Source organism: Aegilops tauschii, chromosome 1 (genome assembly GCF_002575655.3).
Source record: "Aegilops tauschii subsp. strangulata cultivar AL8/78 chromosome 1, Aet v6.0, whole genome shotgun sequence".
NCBI lineage: Eukaryota > Viridiplantae > Streptophyta > Magnoliopsida > Poales > Poaceae > Aegilops > Aegilops tauschii.
In genome coordinates this window covers 281,156,139-281,177,742 of record NC_053035.3, presented here as the reverse complement: position 1 = coordinate 281,177,742, position 21,604 = coordinate 281,156,139, and positions in this window count along the sequence as shown.

The window sequence follows — 21,604 nt, the reverse complement described above, 5'->3', positions numbered from 1 at the left end:
CATATTGATCCAGTGCCCAGTGCCAGTTCCTGTTTGTTGCATGTTTTATGTTTCGAAGAAACCCCATATCAAACGGAGTCCAAACGGGATAAAAGCGGACGGAGAATTATTTTGGAATATTTGTGTTTTTTGGGAACTAAAATGAACGCGAGACGGTGCCCGAGGTGGCCACGAGGGTGGAGCCCACGCCCACTCCAGGCAGGCGCGCCCCTGACCCTCGCGGGCCCCCCGTAAGGCGGTTGATGCCCTTCTTCGGCCGCAAGAAAGCTAATTTTTGGAAAAAGATCTGGGCGAAGGTTTCAATCCAATCGGAGTTACGGATCTCCATATATACACGAAACGGTGAAAGGGCAGCAGAACAGACTGCAGAAACAGAGAGAGACAGAGAGACAGATCCAATCTCGGAGGGGCTCTCGCCCCTCCCACGCCATGGAGACCATGGACCAGAGGGGAAACCCATCTCCCATCTAGGGAGAAGGTCAAGGAAGAAGAAGAAGAAGAAGAAGAAGGAGGAGGGGGCTCTCTCCCCCTCGCTTCCGGTGGCACCGGAACGCCGCCGGGGGCCATCATCATCACCGCGATCTTCACCAACACCTTCGCCATCTTCACCAACATCTCCATCACCTTCCCCCCTCTATCTACAGCGGTCCACTCTCCCGTAACCCGCTGTACCCTCTAATTGAACATGGTGCTTTATGCTTCATATTATTATTCAATGATGTGTTGCCATCCTATGATGTCTAAGTAGATTTTCTTTGTCCTATCGGTGGTTGATGAATTGCTATGATTGATTTAATTTGCTTGTGGTTATGTTGCTATCCTTTGGTGCCCATCATATGAGCGCGCGCGTGGATCACACCTTAGGGTTAGTTGTATGTTGATAGGACTATGGATTGGAGGGCAAGAGTGACAGAAGCTTCAACCTAGCATAGAAATTGATGCATACGGGATTGAAGGGGGACCAATATAACTTAATGGTATGGTTGGGTTTTACCTTAATGAACGTTAGTAGTTGCGGATGCTTGCTAATAGTTACAATCATAAGTGCATAGAATTCCAAGTCAGGGATGACATGCTAGCAGTGGCCTCTCCCACATGATACTTGCTATCGGTCTAGTAAAGTAGTCAATTGCTTAGGGACAATTTCGCAACTCCTACCACCACTTTTCCACACTCGCCATATTTACTTTATTGCTTCTTTACTTACAACAGCCCCTAGTTTTTATTATGTGCTCTTTATTTTCTTGCAAACCTATCCAACAACACCTACAAAGTACTTCTAGTTTCATACTTGTTCTAGGTAAAGCGAATGTCAAACATGCGTAGAGTTGTATCGGTGGTCGATAGAACTTTAGGGAATATTTGTTCTACCTTTAGCTCCTCGTTGGGTTCGACACTCTTACTTATCGAAAACTGATGCGATCCCCTATACTTGTGGGTTATCAGGAACCGCCTGGGCCCCCGAAGCCTCCTGAGGCTCAGGGCCCCGGTGGCTCGTGACGAGCAATCCTTCCACCGCGCACCTTCAGCTCCCCCAACTCTCCTTCGTCAACAGAACCAGGTGACATTTTCCAAGTTCATTTAGCTGGGAGCGCCCCTCGGGCTGCATCATTCCTAGGCCGCTTGGGTCCATCCCTGTGGCATGTATCCCTTTTTATGTCTTCACCTTACCTTGTTGGGGGCGCCCATCGGGCTGCATCATCCCCAAGCCACTCGGCCCTGACCCAGTGGCATGTATCTCCCATGCATTTACTTCAACCTGCTGCTCTCCATGCTTAATCTACCTATGGTTACCACCTGCTCGATCGTCGCCTCCCACAAGGCCTCCTCACGCCGGCACGACGCTGGTGCACGGGTCCGTCCCTGCCACGTCGATAAACCTGAGCGGTCGAGCTCTAGCTCGCAGCACGCCTCACGCACGTCACCTCACCAGACCCTCAGTGCCTTCACTCCCTCGCGGAACAACCAGTGGCAGGCTGGCAACCATAACAGCAGATCGCGTTCTTCCTTGTGCTGGCTCGCAGGAATCTCACGAGGACAACATCAAGCGGCGCCGCGAGCTCCCACCTCTTCCATGTAATCTGCTTGCACGTTAAAAGGGGGGCTCCTGAGCATCGCGACTCAGGAGCTCTTACTGGCTCTCTAGCCCTCACCCACTGGCCTTGACCATGGCACGTGGCCTGGCATACCAGCGGCGGTTGAGCTCGCTCAAGGGCCGGGACCTGAGGACGTAGAGTACAAAGGAGAGCATGGGAAGAGGGGGGAGACTCGTATGGGCCCGGCCTAGCTACGTTGCGGACGTTTGCGCACAGGCCTAACGCATCGCGAGGAATCGACCCCGGACCGCCCAGATAAGTCGCAAGCTCAGATCAACTAATCGTTGGAACCTAGGGGACATGCTCGCCGCAGCCCTGTTGCGGCAACGTCGCCTCCCTTTCTTATCTTACCACGACTGCTTGAGCGCTAAAGGGGACCTCCTAAGCATCGCGCCTCAGGGGCTCTTACTGGACCTTGGGCCGCTCACCTCCTGGCCTTGACCACGGCACGCGACCTGGCATACCAGCGACGGCTGAAGCTTGCCTGGGGACCGGGACCTGTCAGCGTAGAGCGACGAGCTGTAACAAGATTGGAAAGGGAAGACCGAGCTTGAACAAGACTTGCGCTCACAAGGCTCCTATGATCAGAATAATATCAACAAAAGACATTGCAGACTCTTTACATGCCCCCATGGGGTACTTCTTGACTCCTCGCAGGGAACAAAAGACAAGAACCTAGGAGAATCCTATCTACACATCCTCGTGGCGAAACCATCATCAACAGTGGGCCACGGGAGACCGGCGCCAACCCCATCCAGATCAGCGACGGCAGCGGCCAGACATTGCGGCCCTATGCCAAGCGCGGTGAGAGCTCGGGGGCACGTAGCTGTCGTCGCTCGTCTCCGGAGTCTCGTAGAGCTCGGGAGAGCGGATGGACTCCCAAGAATCGCTGCTGCTGGAGCGGCCACGAGCGGGGCACGCCTCATCCTGGCGCTCCCCCTCGGGGCAACACTCCAAGCGGCGACCCTCTGCATCAAAGACCTTGAAGAACAGCATGGAGGCGCCGTCGTACTCAAAATGGATCATGAAGGCGCCCTCCGCACGACAAACCCGCGCGAGCTCGCCCCAGTCGCGGGTCATGAAGATCTTGCCGGTGGAGACTGCTTCAACCTCTGCTCCGATCGCCGGAGCGTCGCAGTCGGCATGCTACAACCAGAGCTCAAGAGGCCCCCTCGGCAGCATCATGCCGGAGAAGAAGCGCGGGAAGCGGATCCAGGAGCTTGGGGGCATCGCCGCCCACAGCACAAGCTCGCGTGAGGAGTCTGCGGCATGGACTCGAGGAGCGATGGCGCTCGTCGTCGCGGCGCGTCGACCCGGGCCACGGCGCCTGCGCCGGCGCTCGTTGCTCCTTCCTCCTGAGCCCCCGGCTTGGGCGTGCAAGGGCAGTGGATACCCAGGAGGAGGCCGCTCACACCAAGGCCTCGTCACCACCTGCATCACCGCAGCGTCGTGGCGGTGGACCGACCTCTTCTTCGGTGGGAGCAGCGCTGGCACATCAAGGGGAACCTTTCCCTTCTCCTCAGCTGAGAACCTTCGGATCGGCGCCATTGAAATTTCTACTGGCAATGAAGTGGAGGAGGAAGAAGCAGGCAAAATGGGAAGAAGTGGGGGACGGGGGTTCCGCCCCCTCCCTCATTTATAGCAGAAGAAGGCCAACCGGCGGCCCCCACGATCACAGGTAATGATGGTTTTCCTTGCGTGTCGCACGGACTTGTCAAGTCGGGCAGTTGCCGAGGCAGCGTGGGGAAGCGGAGACGCCCACGTCCAATCAACCGCCACGCATCAACCGAGGCCGCAGGCTTTTGGTGCCCGCGGCGCTCCGCGCTTGACCTTTAGCTTCGCCTCGAAGCCAAGCCCGAGCGCGCCTTTGGCCCAGGGGCTACTGTCGGCGTTCTGGGAACGGGGGTCCCCAGACTTGCCTGCCTGCGGCCCACGACGTGGCTGAGCTAGCAGGCCCGTACGACTCATCTTCATCGACAAGGCATTCAAGACCCTCGCGAGGGGCCAAGCCTCGCGAGGCGGACGACACAAGACCTCTGAGGGAGTCCTGGATTAGGGGGTCCTCAGACGGCCAGACTATGTACTTTAGCCGGACTGTTGGACTATGATGATACAAGATTGAAGACTTCGTCCCATGTCCGAATGGGACTCTCCTTGGCATGGAAGGCAAGCTTGGCAATACGGATATGTAGATCTCCTCCTTTGTAACCGAATCTGTGTAACCCTAGCCCCCTCCGGTGCCTATATAAACCGGAGGGTTTAGTCCGTAGGACAACAACAATCATACCATAGGCTAGATTCTAGGGTTTAGCCTCTTCAATCTCGTGGTAGATCAACTCTTGTAATACTCATATCATCAAGATCAATCAAGCAGGAAGTAGGGTATTACCTCCATCGAGAGGGACCGAACCTGGGTAAACATCGTGTCCCCCGCCTCCTGTTACCATCCGCCTTAGACGCACAGTTCGGGACCCCCTACCCGAGATCCGCCGGTTTTGACACCGACATTGGTGCTCTCGTTGAGAGTTCCACTTTGCCGTCACCTTAAGGCTCGATGGCTCGTCTCGTTGCCATGGACAACATCACTTCTGGGGGAGCCTTGGCTGTAGGCCAAACTCTCCGACTAGGCGGCTTCATCATGACCACCCGTTCGACCGCTGCGCCGACGATGACTTCTCGGGTCATCAAAAACAGCCTCCATGTCGGCTCGGGATTCACCGAGCAGATGGATCCGATGGAGCTCTCTTCCTTGAACGAGCTCTTACATCGCATCATCGCCTTGGGAGTCGCTACGGACTATGATCGGATCGGGCTTAAACCCGACCAAAGGGAGATTAATTCTCCGCCGGTCACCCATCAGATAGCGGTGGTGGAGGAGCAATGCAGCGATTCTTCCTCTATCTTGAGGACAAACTATGTCCGGATTCCCGAGCTCTCCGAGCCGGATAACCGTTTGCGGGAGGACATGGCCCAAGCCTTGAACTTAGAATCAGGCAGCGGGCCCGACCTATTGGGCAACATCCCGGAACCCGAACTTCCAAGCTCAGAAACTTCTCCGCCCCCAGGTCTTAGATCGGGTCAGGGTTCGGACCTAAATCTACCCACCCACCCAGATATAAGTTGTCACGACCGGTTTTTCAATAAAATAATTATTGAGAGACCAATCCCTTTTACGGACCAGCGAGGAAGAATTCCTTCTCACTGGTAGACAATATCTTGGTCACAGAAGAAAAATACCAGGAGTACTAAATATAATATAAGGTTGAGCAGAGACTGCCTAACAATTTATTACATGCACGCCACTAAAACAATACGGCGGATAGGGTGGCAACTACTAACTCACGATAATAACGGTGGTGGAAATATCACCGCGAAGCGAGTGATATGATTCCAGAAGACTACAGCTCTTCGAGCGTCGGAGTGAGGCTCGAGGAGACTTATTGCGGGTGGCGGAAGCGTATACAATACAAGTGACCAATATCCGGGATCGCGCAGGACTGACTGGGACTCCTCTAGGCATCGGACGCGCTATCAAACTCTTCATCTAAGAGATCGCCTTCGTCAACATCTGGCCAAATCAACAAGCCAGGTGAGTACTATGAAAGTACTCGCAAGACAGTTCGGACATAAGATATAACAAATGTAAACATGAAGCACATGAACAAGTTAACCGGTGCAATCAGACATAGAGGTAATAAATACTGGGTGCCAAGCGAGGGTCTGAATGACGCCTCGAGCGGAAACTGCAGAATAGTAATACTGGTGCCAAACGAGTGTCTGAAAGACTCCTCGAGCGGAAAAATGCAAAATAGTGATACTGGTGCCAAACGAGTGTCTGAAAGACTCCTCGAGCGGAAAATGCAAAATAGTGATACTAGTGCCAAACGAGTGTCTGAAAGACTCCTCGAGCGGAAAATGCGGAATAATAATGCCACAGTCGGGCGTCGGGGCGACACCACATAAAGGGCTTATAACAGAAAATAAATACAGTGCATGCCACAGTCGGACGTCTGAGCGACATCACAAAAAGGGCTTATATTTAAAGTAAGGAACAAGAACACGCCACAGTCGGACGTCTGCGCGACGTCACATAAAGGGCTTATATCACAACTCAATAGTACAACAGTTCGGGGACATAAATTATCACAAGCATGAGACAAAAATAAAGTTAGTCCATCCACAGGAATAACAATAAAACTGGATTTACCACCTGAGATTGTTCACCGGGGACAAGTTTTTTTTTTCACGCGGATAGATATGGATACAATGTTTTCATTACTGGTCATGGAGACGATGATTTGGAAAGAATTGACTCTGCAGAGTTTGTACTTAACCACAGCCAATGGATTTCAGTAGTCACGGGGACTAGTTCCATCTACGGTGTTTTGGAAGAAACACGTCTAACCAGTACACACCCAATTCAACCATCCGAAGCCAGGGATCACCCTCGGCAACGTTCAAGAAAAACCTTCAGACGGGGAGGCTACAACCTCGCGTAGCATGGGATCAAATTTCTATATGCGCGCTCTAAGGGGGTGCCCCCCCTCTCGGTCCCAACCGGAAACACCCATGCCCCCTGACCGGATGACTGGCTTTAATCCTGGGCCAAGGTACCATCATCCCGGCCTCTCTGTTTGGTGTGTACACGGAAAGAGGTTACCAACTTACTAAACCGCATCCTGGCAATGAGACATGTGGTAGCACGGAATGGGGAAAGAACGATAACGTGGCTCCAACCACGTTAACGTCGAAGAAAGTCGGATGACGCAAGGCTGGTATGCTACAACAGTACCTCCTTGCTGCCCTTCATGTCACCACATGATTAGGCCATCTCTCATCAGAGATCATCGCAACTTTGGAACATGCAGGAAAAGAACGATAACGTGGCTCCAACCACGTTAACGTCGGAGAAAGTCGGATGACGCAAGGCTGGTATGCTACAACAGTACCACCTTGCTGCCCTTCATGTCACCACATGATTAGGCCACCTCTCATCAGAGGTCATCGCAACTTTGGAACATGCGGGAAAAGAACGATAACGTGGCTCCAACCACGTTAACGTCGGAGAAAGTCGGATGACGCAAGGCTGGTATGCTACAACAGTACCACCTTGCTGCCCTTCATGTCACCACATGATTAGGCCACCTCTCATCAGAGGTCACCGCAACTTTGGAACAACCGGGTCGTTGCCTTACAAGCAACGAGGTATTTACCGACACTCATATGCCACGCACAAACTTTCACGCAAACATGCAAAACACCTGTCATATTAAATGTTCAAAACATGCTTTCCTGGTTCGGAGAAGTCGGAGTCTAGCTCGGCGAAGTTCGCGGCTCCGTCACCTCTTTCGGAACCTACGGCAATCACGAAACGGGTACTAACATGAAAACCAATGGGAGCACAGAAACTTTTCCAAATATTTTTCAAATAAATCCCATAAAAATTAGACAAAATTTGAAGATTGTCAGAAAAAGAATCACTCAAAAATTCCTTTTTATTAAAAAGTTATAAAGGTTTCCGTCCAGGGACTTATCTGTAATGAAACAGAAAAGTTCCAGGGTTTTAACTAAGAAAACAGAAAACGGTTCGATTGGGAATGCGCAAGCGCAAAGGAGAAAACGTATTTGCCTGAAGGCGTCAACAGAAAACGGTTCGAGGTGGAATAAAACAGAGGCTGACACGCGGGGTCCACATGTCAGGTTTGAAAAGCTCGCCGGCGCCCGAAGACTGCGGTGGACGCCGGCGTCGAACCACGACGAGTTAGGAGAAACGGAGGGTACCAAGAGCTTCAGCGTCCTCTTCCGCGTCGGTGGGTGGTGGACTCGTCCAACGGGGAGCACCACGTCGACGGCGACACTTTCTCCGGCGGACGGCGGCTCGGGTGAGGACGGGGAACTCCGGTGGAGGGCTGCAAGCTTCAAATTGAAGTGCGGGTCAGAAGGGGGGATGCATGGTGAAGCTACTGGTAAGAGAATGGAGGCGGAGGAGCACACATGGGGGCGAATCGGGCTGGATCCCGTGGCGGGTTGCGGCGGCCGGAGTCGAGGAAGGAGACCTCCTCGGGGCTCTTCCAGTGGCTAGGCGTGCTCTAGGGGGAGTGCAGGGCTGGTGGGTGCTCGAGTTGAAGCTCGGGGCCTCTATTTATAGGCGGATCGACGGGGTGGCCGTGAACGGAGAAACTCCGGCGAGCGATTACGGCGGAGCAGCGGATTGGCAGGGGGTTTGAGCGGCCAGGCAGCATCAGTGGAGGTTACTGGAGTCGTTTTACAGCTAAACGGAGATGGTCTTGGCGTAATGGCGTCGGTCCACGGTGTGGTGACCGCACGGGCTCGACGGCGGCAGAGAGCGCGCTCCGCGCCCTGCGGTACACGACGAGGGTGGTCAGCGCGTTCGGGGGAGTGGAAGGCCACGCGGCGCGCTCTGGTGGTTTGGGCGGCGCTGGGTGGCGTCGTCGGCGCCGTGTCTCCCGCTGGCGTCCGCAAAGCCGCCGCCGGCGTCGGTCACGGGGCGGCGCACCTTCTGCTGCTCGTCGCCGACGCCCGCAAGGCGCCAGGCGTTCGTGCGGTGCAGGAACAAGGGGGAGGGGACGAGGAGCAAGGCGACGCAGGGGTACTGGCGAGATCGATGTCCTTCTCTGAAGAAAACTACAGCAAGCTACTGAGTGAATCTCTGAATTTTCTGAACTTGACATAGACAGTGCACTGCAGGTGTTCGACAGAGAGATTTTGCAATGAGATGAATTTTTCTGGAGCTGTAACTTGGTGAGATGACCACTCAATGCACCCAGAGGCTGCCTGATTTTACTTGGAATTTTTGGAGAAGGTTTTGAATGAATTTCACCAAATTTGACAAATCTGGTCCAAACTTGCAGCAAGTATAGTCTGAAAATTTTGAACTGAAGACCAGTGGATCTTCATGGATCTTGGTTGAGGGTTCAAAGGACTAGGGAGGAGAGTTGGTTTGGGGGCAAAAATCAAAACAGAAAATGGAGTTCCTTTGTAAATCTCCAAGTAGTAGGATAGAAGACAGAAATTTGTTTGAATAAGATTCAAATGGAAATGATCACATGGGGAGGTCCAACTTGCTGGATTTGATGCAGGTCATGATCCAAAGGTGAGGGAAGGGTTAGGAGAGAGGATTTGCACTAAGGCCATGGCAAGAAGGAATTGTTGAAAGTGGCAAAGGAGTTTCCCAAAAGCCATAGTGCATTTCCAAAAAGATTTTTAAAAATTGTTTTCCCCAAAAGAAAAACATTTGGTCTTGAGTCCAAATGGAAAGCAAGAACCTCCAAGACCAAAGACAGATCTTGGGTGAATCCAAATAAAACTTTTGCCATAAAAAAAAATTTGAGAGGGAGAGTTCTCTTAAAGGAAAAAATTTAAATCACTCCCCTCAAGTCAAATAAAAATCTTTTGAAAAATCCAAATAAAAACTTGGGTATCACAACACCTACCCCCTTAGGAAAAATCTCGTCCTCGAGATTTCTGCTGCTCCTCAAATAGATATGGATACTCTGCTCGGAGGAAATCTTCCCTTTCCCATGTGGCTTCATCCTCAGTGTGGTTGCTCCACTAAACCCTGAAAAATCTTGTCGTTTTCTGACGGGTCCTCCGTTCAGACTCTTCTAAAATCTTTACTGGCCTTTCTCTGTAGGTGAGATCTGGTTGCATATCAATGTCCTCATGAGGTACATGTTTCTCTGGGTTACTCACGCATCTCCTCAACTGCGAGACGTGGAATACGTCATGGACATTTGACAGCTCCTTGGGTAGGTCTAGTTGGTAGGCCACCGTGCCTCTTCGTGCCTTTACACAAAATGGTCCAATAAATCTTGGGGCTAGCTTCCCCTTAATTTTGAACCGTTGCAGACCCCTCATAGGAGATACTCGGAGGTATATGGAATCACCAGGTTCAAAGCTGACCTCACGATGCTTCTGATCATAGTAGCTCTTTTGTCGGCTCTGTGCTGTCTTGAGTCTGTCCCTGATTTGTTTAACTTTCTCCTCGGCCTCTTTAAGCATGTCTGGGCCGAAGATACGGCTGTCACCTGTTTCTGACCAATTCAGAGGGGTACGACACCTTTGTCCGTACAACGCTTCAAAGGGTGCCATTTGCAAGCTGGCTTGGTAACTGTTGTTGTAAGCAAATTCGGCATACGGCAAACTCGCTTCCCAACTGGATCCATACGTGAGCACACAGGCTCTTAGCATATCCTCTAGGATTTGGTTTACACATTCTGTTTGTCCATCAGTCTGAGGGTGGTATGCTGTACTGAAAGCTAGTTGCGTGCCCAGAGCTTGTTGTAGGTGATCCCAAAATTTAGAGACAAATTGGGTGCCTCGGTCTGATATTATAGTCTATGGGACTCCGTGCAAGCAAACTATACGGGAGAGATAAAGTTTTGCCAGTCTTTGCGTGGAGTAGGTAGTCTTCACGGGAATGAAATGAGCAACCTTGGTTAGTCGGTCTGTGATGATCCATATGGCGTCATTTCCGCGTTGTGATCGGGGTAATCCGACAATGAAGTCCATTCCTATTTCATCCCATTTCCACTCCGGTATCCTGTTGGGCTGGAGTACCCCTGCTGGCTTTTGGTGCTCGGCCTTGATGCGCTGACATGAATCGCAACAAGCAATGAATGTGGTTATATCTCTTTTCATACCGTGCCACCAAAATCTTTCCTGGATGTCCTTGTACATTTTGGTTCCTCCAGGATGGATCGAGTATGGGGCGGTGTGGCTTTCCGTCAAGATCTGTTGCTTGAGTTCCTCAATGTTAGGTACGCAAAGTCTGTCTCGGTACCATAATGTTCCTTCACTATCTGAGACGAACTCTGAAGTCTTACTAAGATTCATTTTCTTCTTTATGCCTTCGATGCTGGGATGTCCCTGTTGAGCCTTCTTAATTTGTTCCACCAGGGTGGGTTGTATCTCCAGGTTCGATACGGTGCCCTCAGAGACTAACATCATGCTGAGCCTAGTGAACTCTCGCTGAAACTCAGGCCTCAAATTTTGCTGACCGTCACTGTCCGGGCTGGGGTTTCGACTAAGGGCATTGGCCACTACATTTGCTTTCCCTGGGTGGTAGTGAATACCGACGTCATAGTCCTTGACTAGTTCCAACCAGCATCGTTGGCGTAAATTCAGCTCTGGCTGTGTGAAAATATATTTGAGGCTCTTATGGTCCGTATATATTTCACAGCGATTTCCCAACAGAAAGTGCCTCCACTCCTTGAGTGCATGTATAACTGCTGCTAGCTCCAAGTCATGTGTTGGGTAATTTTCCTCATGTTTTCGCAGCTGCCTGGAGGCATATGCGACAACTTTGCCATCCTGCATTAGCACACATCCGAGACCTTTTCGGGACGCGTCACAATACACTTCAAAGCTCTTGTGTATGTCTGGCACAGTTAAGACCGGTGCGGTTGTCAGCTTCTTCTTGAGTTCTTGGAAGCTCTGCTCACATGCTTCCGTCCATACGAATTTCTTGTCCTTCTTGAGTAACTGTGTCATAGGTTTTGCCACAGTGGAGAATCCTTCAATAAATCTCCTGTAATATCCGGCCATTCATAGGAAACTCCGCACATCTGTAACATTGGCGGGTGGCTTCCAGTCTAGTATGGCCTTGACTTTTTCTGGGTCTACGGCCACGCCTTCTTGGTTCAATATATGGCCCAAGAAACCAACTTGTCTTAGCCAAAATTCGCATTTGCTAAATTTGGCGTACAACTGATGTTTCCTCAATTCTCCCAAAACAATCCTGAGGTGCTCAGCATGCTCTTCTGGTGTCCTTGAGTAAACCAGAATATCGTCAATGAATACCACCACAAATTTGTCCATGTATTTCATGAACACTTTGTTCATGAGGTGGACGAAATATGCGGGGGCGTTCGTTAGTCCAAAAGGCATCACTGTAAACTCGTATAACCCATATCTGGAAGTGAATGCTGTCTTGGGGATATCTTCTGTCCGTACCTTCAGTTGATGGTATCCCGATCTCAAATCAATCTTTGAAAATACCTTGGCTTGTGCGAGCTGGTCAAACAAATCATTTATCCGTGGCATCGGATATTTGTTTTTGATGGTGACCATATTGAGGGCTTGATAGTCTATACACAGTCTCAGTGTCCCATCCTTCTTCTTGGCGAACAACACTGGCGAACCCCATGGTGAGGAGCTGGCTCGAATAAATCCTTTGTCCAACAACTCCTTTATCTGCTTCTTCAACTCCACCAATTCTGAGGGTGCCATTCTATACGGCTTCTTATAGATGGGAGTGGTGCCAGGTGCTAGTTCAATGCTGAATTCTATCTCTTGGTCTGGTGGCATGCCTGGTAGTTCTTCAGGGAACACATCAGGAAACTCGCATACCACTGGAACTTTTCTCAGTTCTGCAATGCCCATTTTGTTCAGTTTTGGTTTCTATGATCGTGGCCTTTCTTGAGCGGAGACTCTTATTGTCTTTCCGTGATGGTGAGTGAGAATCACTGTCTGATTGAAACAGTCGATGAATCCTTTGTTGGTGGTCAACCAGTCCATCCCTAAAATGACATCCAGTCCTTTACTTTCCAACACGATGAGATTCGCGTGGAATTGTAGTCCTTCGAACTCAATGACCACTCCTTGGCAGTAACCCTGAGCGATTTGCTTATTTCCGGGGGACTTGATGATCATAGATTTTTCCAAGGGAAGTATCGGAAAACCATGTTGCGAAACAAAACTCTTCAAAACGAACGAATGGGAAGCTCCAGAATCAAACAAAACCGTGGCAGGTACTGTGTTGACAGGGAACGTACCGAGCACGATGTCTGGGGTATTCTGCGCTTCTTCCCTGGTCACATGGTTCAGGTGACCCTTCCTGTGGTTGTTGCTGGGGTTGAAGTTGTTGCGCTTGGGGGCTGGATTGTTTCCACCATTGTTCGGCTTGGGTGCCGAGTCTCTTGGCTTTGGGCACTGTTTAGCATAATGCCCTTGTTGACCACAAGCATAGCAGGTGACCCCTGGACGGTATGTGTACTCCTTATCCCTGGCATGAAATTGTCCGACGGTCCTTGGCTCAGTAGTCGTGGATCTCCTTGCGTCTGTCCTCGGGACCTCAGTCTTGCCTCGGTTGCTGCGAGCAAGAGTCGTCTTGTCCCTCTTTCGCTTGCGGATATCTTCCAGACTACGGCGCTCATTCTCCAGGGTGATGGCCTTGTCCACCAGCGTCTTAAAATCCGGAAAGGTGTGCACGATCAGTTGGCATCTTAACGCTGGTGCCAGGCCGTCCAGGAATTTTTCCATCTTCTTGCTTTCTGTCATGTGCTCGTCGTAGGCATAACGAGACAGTTGGGTAAACTGGCCGTTGTATTCTGTGACGGACATGCCTCTTTGCTTCAGGTCATCAAACTCTCTCTTCTTGATCTTTAGGATGCTCCTGGGGATGTGTGCCCCACGGAAGCCTTCCTTGAATTCTTCCCAGGTGATGTTGTGTTCCCTGGGATGCATGTGTAGGAAGTTTTCCCACCATGCTGCGGCTGCTCCAGTAAGGTAGTGTGGTGCATAAAGCACCTTCTCATGATCTGAGCACTGAGCAATAATCAGTTTCCTTTCAATCTCACGAAGCCAATCATCGGCTTCCAGCGGTCTATCGGTGTGAGCAAAAGTTGAGGGGCGAGTCTTCTGTAACTCAGATAACTTGGAATGTGGTTGATTGGGTTCACGGTGGTTTCCCATATTGATGACATGATTCATCATCTCTTGGTGCTGTTGCTGGCTTTGCTCGAAGAGACGGCATACTTGAGACAGTGCTGCTTTGCTGTCTTGTTGGCTGGACTGACCCTGAGTGAAATTGTTGCTGGTCTGTGTCCCGTAAACCTCTTCTGGCTGATTGGGCATAGAGCGAGTCCATGGGCGAGACATTTTTTTCCAGTCTGGGGTATTATTTGCAAAACCCATGAGAAAACTGCGTAGCACAAGAAAAATCTTGCAAAGGCAACAATTAAAGAGGCTTCAAGGTTTTCAAAGAAACACAAATGATTTTTCACGGAGAAGAAGTGCTTAACATAAATCTTACATGCGAAAAGCAAACACATCATACATCACTCAGGATGCGAGTACACATCCTGACATGTTATTAAAAAACTACCGTACTACTCCGGAAGGCAGCAAACACACCAATACAAACTAGCGTACAGATAAAACAACACATCATACAAGCAGGCATAACACGCGGCTACTCGGTGCTCTCAGTCGGAGATGGTGAAGATCTCCTTCCCCTTGCCGATGGCAAGGCTCAGCGGTCCAGGAGAATCAACTTCCACCTCCTCTCTAGCTGGCTCCTGGCGCGCGACGCTGTGCTGCGGTGATGGTGCGGGGGCGACTGGCGGTAGAGCGTGTGCGGCCGGCGGAGCGGCTCTGACTGGAGTAGGGGCGATGACTCGGTCGAACTCCTCAGTGGTAAGCAGACGACGAGCCGTGGCCAAAACGGCCGGTGCATACGAGGCTGAAGATGAGACGAAAGTCAGAGGCGGCGCCGTGTGGAGAAGCTCCTTCCTGCTGGCAGGACCGCCCCGGACTAAGTCCATGCGGGCAGCCACAAGATCATCTACGAGGTTGTCGAAAGACTCCTCCAGAGCCTTGAGATACTCCACAACCATCTCGATGGCTTCATCTCGTTCTCCCCGATGGCAGGCGAACGCATAGTGGCTGGTGTAAGGCACATGGCATGGGAGGTAGTGGTAGCGACGAGTCTTCATCGTAGGAAGGATGTCCCGAAGGCGAGCTATCGCCTCACGGGCAGCCATCTGCATGGCATGCCTCTCCATAGGCATGGCCCTTCCCACAAAACGGAAATGGCGTGCAGCTGAACGTCCTCCCTTGAACTGCACCACAGCTTGGTGCATAGACACGTCGTCACTGAGCTTGTGCTGATAGAGTGTGAACTCCGGGCGAGCTGCTGGCCCGATCGCGAGCTTGGTGATGGAGATGAGGAGCTTGACAAACCCCTCGGGCACGTTGGTGAACACTCGATTCTCACAGCTGCTGCCAGCCATCTACAAAAGTAGGCAAAAATTCTGAGTAGTCATGTCATAAATTTATGATGACCAACAGAAAATAGCTACAATTGCAAAAATGCTGAAAAAGCACAAAAATGCTAATAACCGATTAGCACTCGCACCTAGTGGCTTCCTACCGTCAGCCTGGCTCTGATACCAAGCTTGTCACGACCGGTTTTTCAATAAAATAATTATTGAGAGACCAATCCCTTTTACGGACCTGCGAAGAAGAATTCCTTCTCACTGGTAGACAATATCTTGGTCACAAAAGAAAAATACTAGGAGTACTAAATATAATATAAGGTTGAGCAGAGACTGCCCAACAATTTATTACATGCACGCCGCTAAAACAATACGGCGGATAGGGTGGCAACTACTAACTCACGATAATAACGGTGGTGGAAATATCACCGCGAAGCGAGTGATATGATTCCAGAAGACTACAGCTCTTCGAGCGTCGGAGTGAGGCTCGAGGAGACTTATTGCGGGTGGCGGAAGCGTATACAATACAAGTGACCAATATCCGGGATCGTGCAGGACTGACTGGGACTCCTCTAGGCATCGGACGCGCTCTCAAACTCTTCATCCAAGAGATCGCCTTCGTCAACATCTGGCCAAATCAACAAGCCAGGTGAGTACTATGAAAGTACTCGCAAGACAGTTCGGACATAAGATATAACAAATGTAAACATGAAGCACATGAACAAGTTAACCGGTGCGATCAGACGTAGAGGTAATAAATACTGGGTGCCGAGCGAGGGTCTGAATGACGCCTCGAGCGGAAACTGCAGAATAGTAATACTGGTGCCAAACGAGTGTCTGAAAGACTCCTCGAGCGGAAAAATGCAAAATAGTGATACTCGTGCCAAACGAGTGTCTGAAAGACTCCTCGAGCGGAAAATGCAAAATAGTGATACTGGTGCCAAACGAGTGTCTGAAAGACTCCTCGAGCGAAAAATGCGGAATAATAATGCCACAGTCGGGCGTCGGGGCGACACCACATAAAGGGCTTATAACAGAAAATAAATACAGTGCATGCCACAGTCGAACGTCTGAGCGACATCACAAAAAGGGCTTATATTTAAAGTAAGGAACAAGAACACGCCACAGTCGGACGTCTGCGCGACGTCACATAAAGGGCTTATATCACAACTCAATAGTACAACAGTTCGGGGACATAAATTATCACAAGCATGAGACAAAAATAAAGTTAGTCCATCCACAGGAATAACAATAAAACTGGATTTACCACCTGAGATTGTTCACCGGGGACAAGTTTTTTTTTTCACGCGGATAGATATGGATACAATGTTTTCATTACTGGTCATGGAGACGATGATTTGGAAAGAATTGACTCTGCAGAGTTTGTACTTAACCACAGCCAACGGATTTCAGTAGTCACGGGGACTAGTTCCGTCTACGGTGTTTTGGAAGAAACACGTCTAACCAGTACACACCCAATTCAACCATCCGAAGCCAGGGATCACCCTCGGCAACGTTCAAGAACAACCTTGAGACGGGGAGGCTACAACCTCGCGTAGCATGGGATCAAATTTCTATACGCGCGCTCTAAGGGGGTGCCCCCCCTCTCGGTCCCAACCGGAAACACCCATGCCCCCTGACCGGATGACTGGCTTTAATCCTGGGCCAAGGTACCATCATCCCGGCCTCTCTATTTGGTGTGTACACAGAAAGAGGTTACCAACTTACTAAACCGCATCCTGGCAATGAGACATGTGGTAGCACGGAATGGGGAAAGAACGATAACGTGGCTCCAACCACGTCAACGTCGAAGAAAGTCGGATGACGCAAGGCTGGTATGCTACAACAGTACCTCCTTGCTGCCCTTCATGTCACCACATGATTAGGCCATCTCTCATCAGAGATCATTGCAACTTTGGAACATGCGGGAAAAGAATGATAACGTGGCTCCAACCACGTTAACGTCGGAGAAAGTCGGATGACGCAAGGCTGGTATGCTACAACAGTACCACCTTGCTGCCCTTCATGTCACCACATGATTAGGCCACCTCTCATCAGAGGTCATCGCAACTTTGGAACATGCGGGAAAAGAACGATAACGTGGCTCCAACCACGTTAACGTCGGAGAAAGTCGGATGACGCAAGGCTGGTATGCTACAACAGTACCACCTTGCTGCCCTTCATGTCACCACATGATTAGGCCACCTCTCATCAGAGGTCATCGCAACTTTGGAACAACCGGGTCGTTGCCTTACAAGCAACGAGGTATTTACCGACACTCATATGCCACGAACAAACTTTCACGCAAACATGCAAAACACCTGTCATATCAAATGTTCAAAACATGCTTGCCTGGTTCGGAGAAGTCGGAGTCTAGCTCGGCGAAGTTCGCGTCACCTCTTTCGGAACCTACGGCAATCACGAAACGGGTACTAACGTGAAAACCAATGGGAGCACAGAAACTTTTCCAAATATTTTTCAAATAAATACCATAAAAAACTAGACAAAATTTGAAGATTGTCAGAAAACGAATCACTCAAAAATTCCTTTTTATTAAAAAGTTATAAAGGTTTCTGTCCAGGGACTTATCTGTAATGAAACAGAAAAGTTCCAGGGTTTTAACTGAGAAAACAGAAAACGGTTCGATTGGGAATGCGCAAGCGCAAAGGAGAAAACGTATTTTCCCGAAGGCGTCAACAGAAAACGGTTCGAGGTGGAATAAAACAGAGGCTGACACGCGGGGTCCACATGTCAGGTTTGAAAAGCTCGCCGGCGCCCGAAGACTGCGGTGGACGCCGGCGTCGAACCACGGCGAGTTAGGAGAAACGGAGGGTACCAAGAGCTTCAGCGTCCTCTTGTACGTCGGTGGGTGGTGGACTCGTCCAACGGGGAGCACCACGTCGACGGCGACACTTTCTCCAGCGGACGGCGGCTCGGGTGAGGACGGGGAACTCTGGTGGAGGGCTGCAAGCTTCAAATTGAAGTGCGGGTAAGAAGGAGGGATGCATGGTGAAGCTACTGGTAAGAGAATGGAGGCGGAGGAGAACACACGGGGGCGAATCGGGCTGGATCCCGTGGCGGGTTGCGGCGGCCGGAGTCGAGGAAGGAGACCTCCTCGGGGCTCTTCCAGTGGCTAGGCGTGCTCTAGGGGGAGTGCAGGGCTGGTGGGTGCTCGAGTTGAAGCTCGGGGCCTCTATTTATAGGCGGATCGACGGGGTGGCCGTGAACGGAGAAACTCCGGCGAGCGATTACGGCGGAGCAGCGGATTGGCAGGGGGTTTGAGCGGCCAGGCAGCATCAGTGGAGGTTACTGGAGTCGTTTTACAGCTAAACGGAGATGGTCTTGGTGTAATGGCGTCGGTCCACGGTGTGGTGACCGCACGGGCTCGACGGCGGCAGAGAGCGCGCTCCGCGCCCTGCTGTACACGACGAGGGTGGTCAGCGCGTTCGGGGGAGTGGACGACGCGCTCCGGTGGTTTGGGCGGCGCTGGGTGGCGTCGTCGGCGCCGTGTCTCCCGCTGGCGTCCGCAAAGCCGCCGTCGGCGTCGGTCATGGGGCGGCGCACCTTCTGCTGCTCGTCGCCGACGCCCGCAAGGTGCCAGGCGTTCGTGCGGTGCAGGAACAAGGGGGAGGGGACGAGGAGCAAGGCGACGCAGGGGTACTGGCGAGATCGATGTCCTTCTCTGAAGAAAACGACAGCAAGCTACTGACTGAATCTCTGAATTTTCTGAACTTGACATAGACAGTGCACTGCAGGTGTTCGACAGAGAGATTTTGCAATGAGGTGAATTTTTATGGAGCTGTAACTTGGTGAGATGACCACTCAATGCACCGAGAGGCTGCCTGATTTTACTTGGAATTTTTGGAGAAGGTTTTGAATGAATTTCACCAAATTTGACAAATCTGGTCCAAACTTGCAGCAGGTGTAGTCTGAAAATTTTGAACTGAAGACCAGTGGATCTTCATGGATCTTGGTTGAGGGTTCAAAGGACTAGGGAGGAGAGTTGGTTTGGGGGCAAAAATCAAAACAGAAAATGGAGTTCCTTTGTAAATCTCCAAGTAGTAGGATAGAAGACAGAAATTTGTTTGAATAAGATTCAAATGGAAATGATCACATGGGGAGGTCCAACTTGCTGGATTTGATGCAGGTCATGATCCAAAGGTGAGGGAAGGGTTAGGAGAGAGGATTTGCACTAAGGCCATGGCAAGAAGGAATTGTTGAAAGTGGCAAAGGAGTTTTCCAAAAGCCATAGTGCATTTCCAAAAAGATTTTTAAAAGTTGTTTTCCCCAAAAGAAAAACATTTGGTCTTGAGTCCAAATGGAAAGCAAGAACCTCCAAGACCAAAGACAGATCTTGGGTGAATCCAAATAAAACTTTTGCCATAAAAAAATATTTGAGAGGGAGAGTTCTCTTAAAGGAAAAATTTAAATCACTCCCCTCAAGTCAAATAAAAATCTTTTGAAAAATCCAAATAAAAACTTGGGTGTCACATAAGTGATCTTTCCCACATTAGACAAGAACCCCAAGAGACAGTACATCACTATTGGGCCAGATTCCTCCTTGTAATGAGCAAGGTTAAGGACTGTCGCGAGGAAGACGCAATTTCATTCTTTTGCAAAAAATGCACAGACAAGGGAATCCTCAACGCCATAAGTCGCCGTGACATAGCACACTTCGCTGACTTGGCGGCCATAGTACAGAAGTACTGTGCGATGGAAAGTGCTTGGAAAACCCAAACAAAATTCTGGGATCCTCCGGCTCTCACTAAACCCCCCGTCCGAACTAAAAGGGTGTACTCTCTTAAGTCACTTGATCCAATTACAAAGAAACAAAAGCCCACCACAGGGCATGGAACCATATTGGAGGGATGGCTCAATGATCCATGCAAAATTCATAGTACAGCGGATATTATACCAACACATAGCCTTAGACCATGTTGGATACTCCTGCAGGTGGCCAAGAGCGGCGAGGATATCCTCATCAATAATGCAACAGAGCACCATCCCGTGGAAAATAACAATACAATATTGACAGTCTTTGAGACCTTCGCCTCAAATAATAGGCGAAAGAGAGCACTCCGCAGCCTTTCCGAAGTCTGCCACGTGGCAGCAATAAATCCATGGAGCGATACGGCTATCACCTTCAATGCCAGTGACGAACCTAAATTCCGAACAGCCCGAGCACCAGCCGCCTTGGTCCTTAGTCCAATTGTGGACGGCTTCCGGCTTACTAAAGTGCTCACGGACGGCGGCAACGGATTAAACCTCATCTATGAGGAGACTCTTCGAAAAATGGAAATAGACAAAAGCCACATTAAGCAAAGCAGCACGACCTTCAGAGGAATCATCCCTAGTCGGGAGGCACGATGCACTGGGAAAATCACACTAGATGTGGTATTCGGCACGCCGGAGAATTATAGGTCCGAAGATATCACATTCCAAGTGGCCCCGTTCAATAGCGGATATCACGCCCTTCTAGGGCGGGAGGCATTCATGATCTTCCAAGCTATACCCCATTACGGGTACATGAAGCTCAAAATGCCCGAGCCCAATGGAATCATCACTCTAGCTAGTGATCCGGACATAGCACTCCGCGCCGAAAATAATACAGCCGCACTGGCCCTCGAGGTGTTATCCGAGGCCCTCGCGGCTGAAGAATTAACTACGCTACGCTCCATAGTGGACAGGGACGACATGATACTCGACAAAAGATCCAAGTCCACCTCTTTCAAACCAGCGGATGAAATAGTCAAATTCCAAGTCCATCCAACAGACCCTACAAAAATAGCATCCATCAGGGCACAGTTAAACCCCACAGTAGATGCCGCGCTACGGGAATTCTTGCGCACGAATTGGGACATCTTCGCCTGGCATCCTTCAGATATGCCAGGAATCCCACGCAGGCTGGCCGAGCATAGCCTTAACATCCTTAAGGGATTCAAGCCGGTCAAGCAAACTCTTCGGCACTTCTCCGAGCCTAAGCGACAAGCCATGGGAGAGGAGCTAGCTAAGTTAGTGGAGGCCGGATTCATCCGAGAAATAAAACATCCGGACTGGCTAGAAAACCTAGTGATGGTACCAAAGAAGGACAAATCCTGGCGCCTATGCATTGACTTCAAGGACCTTAACAAGGCTTGCCCAAAGGATCCCTTCCCCCTCGCCCGCATCGATCAAATTATCGATGCTACCGCAGGACACGACTCATTGTGTTTCCTCGACGCATACTCCGGATACCATCAAATTAAGATGGCGGAGTCCGATCAAGCCGCAACGGCATTTGTCACTCCATACGGCCCCTTCTTTTTTAACACGATGCGTTTCGGGCTCAAAAACGCCGGTGCAACCTATCAACGCATGATTTAGACATGTTTGGAGACACAGATTGGCAAAACAGTGGAGGCATACACAGACGATGTGGTCATTAAATCCAGACACGTCGAATCCTTAATAGACGACTTGAGGCTCATGTTCGACAATCTCCGAACATAC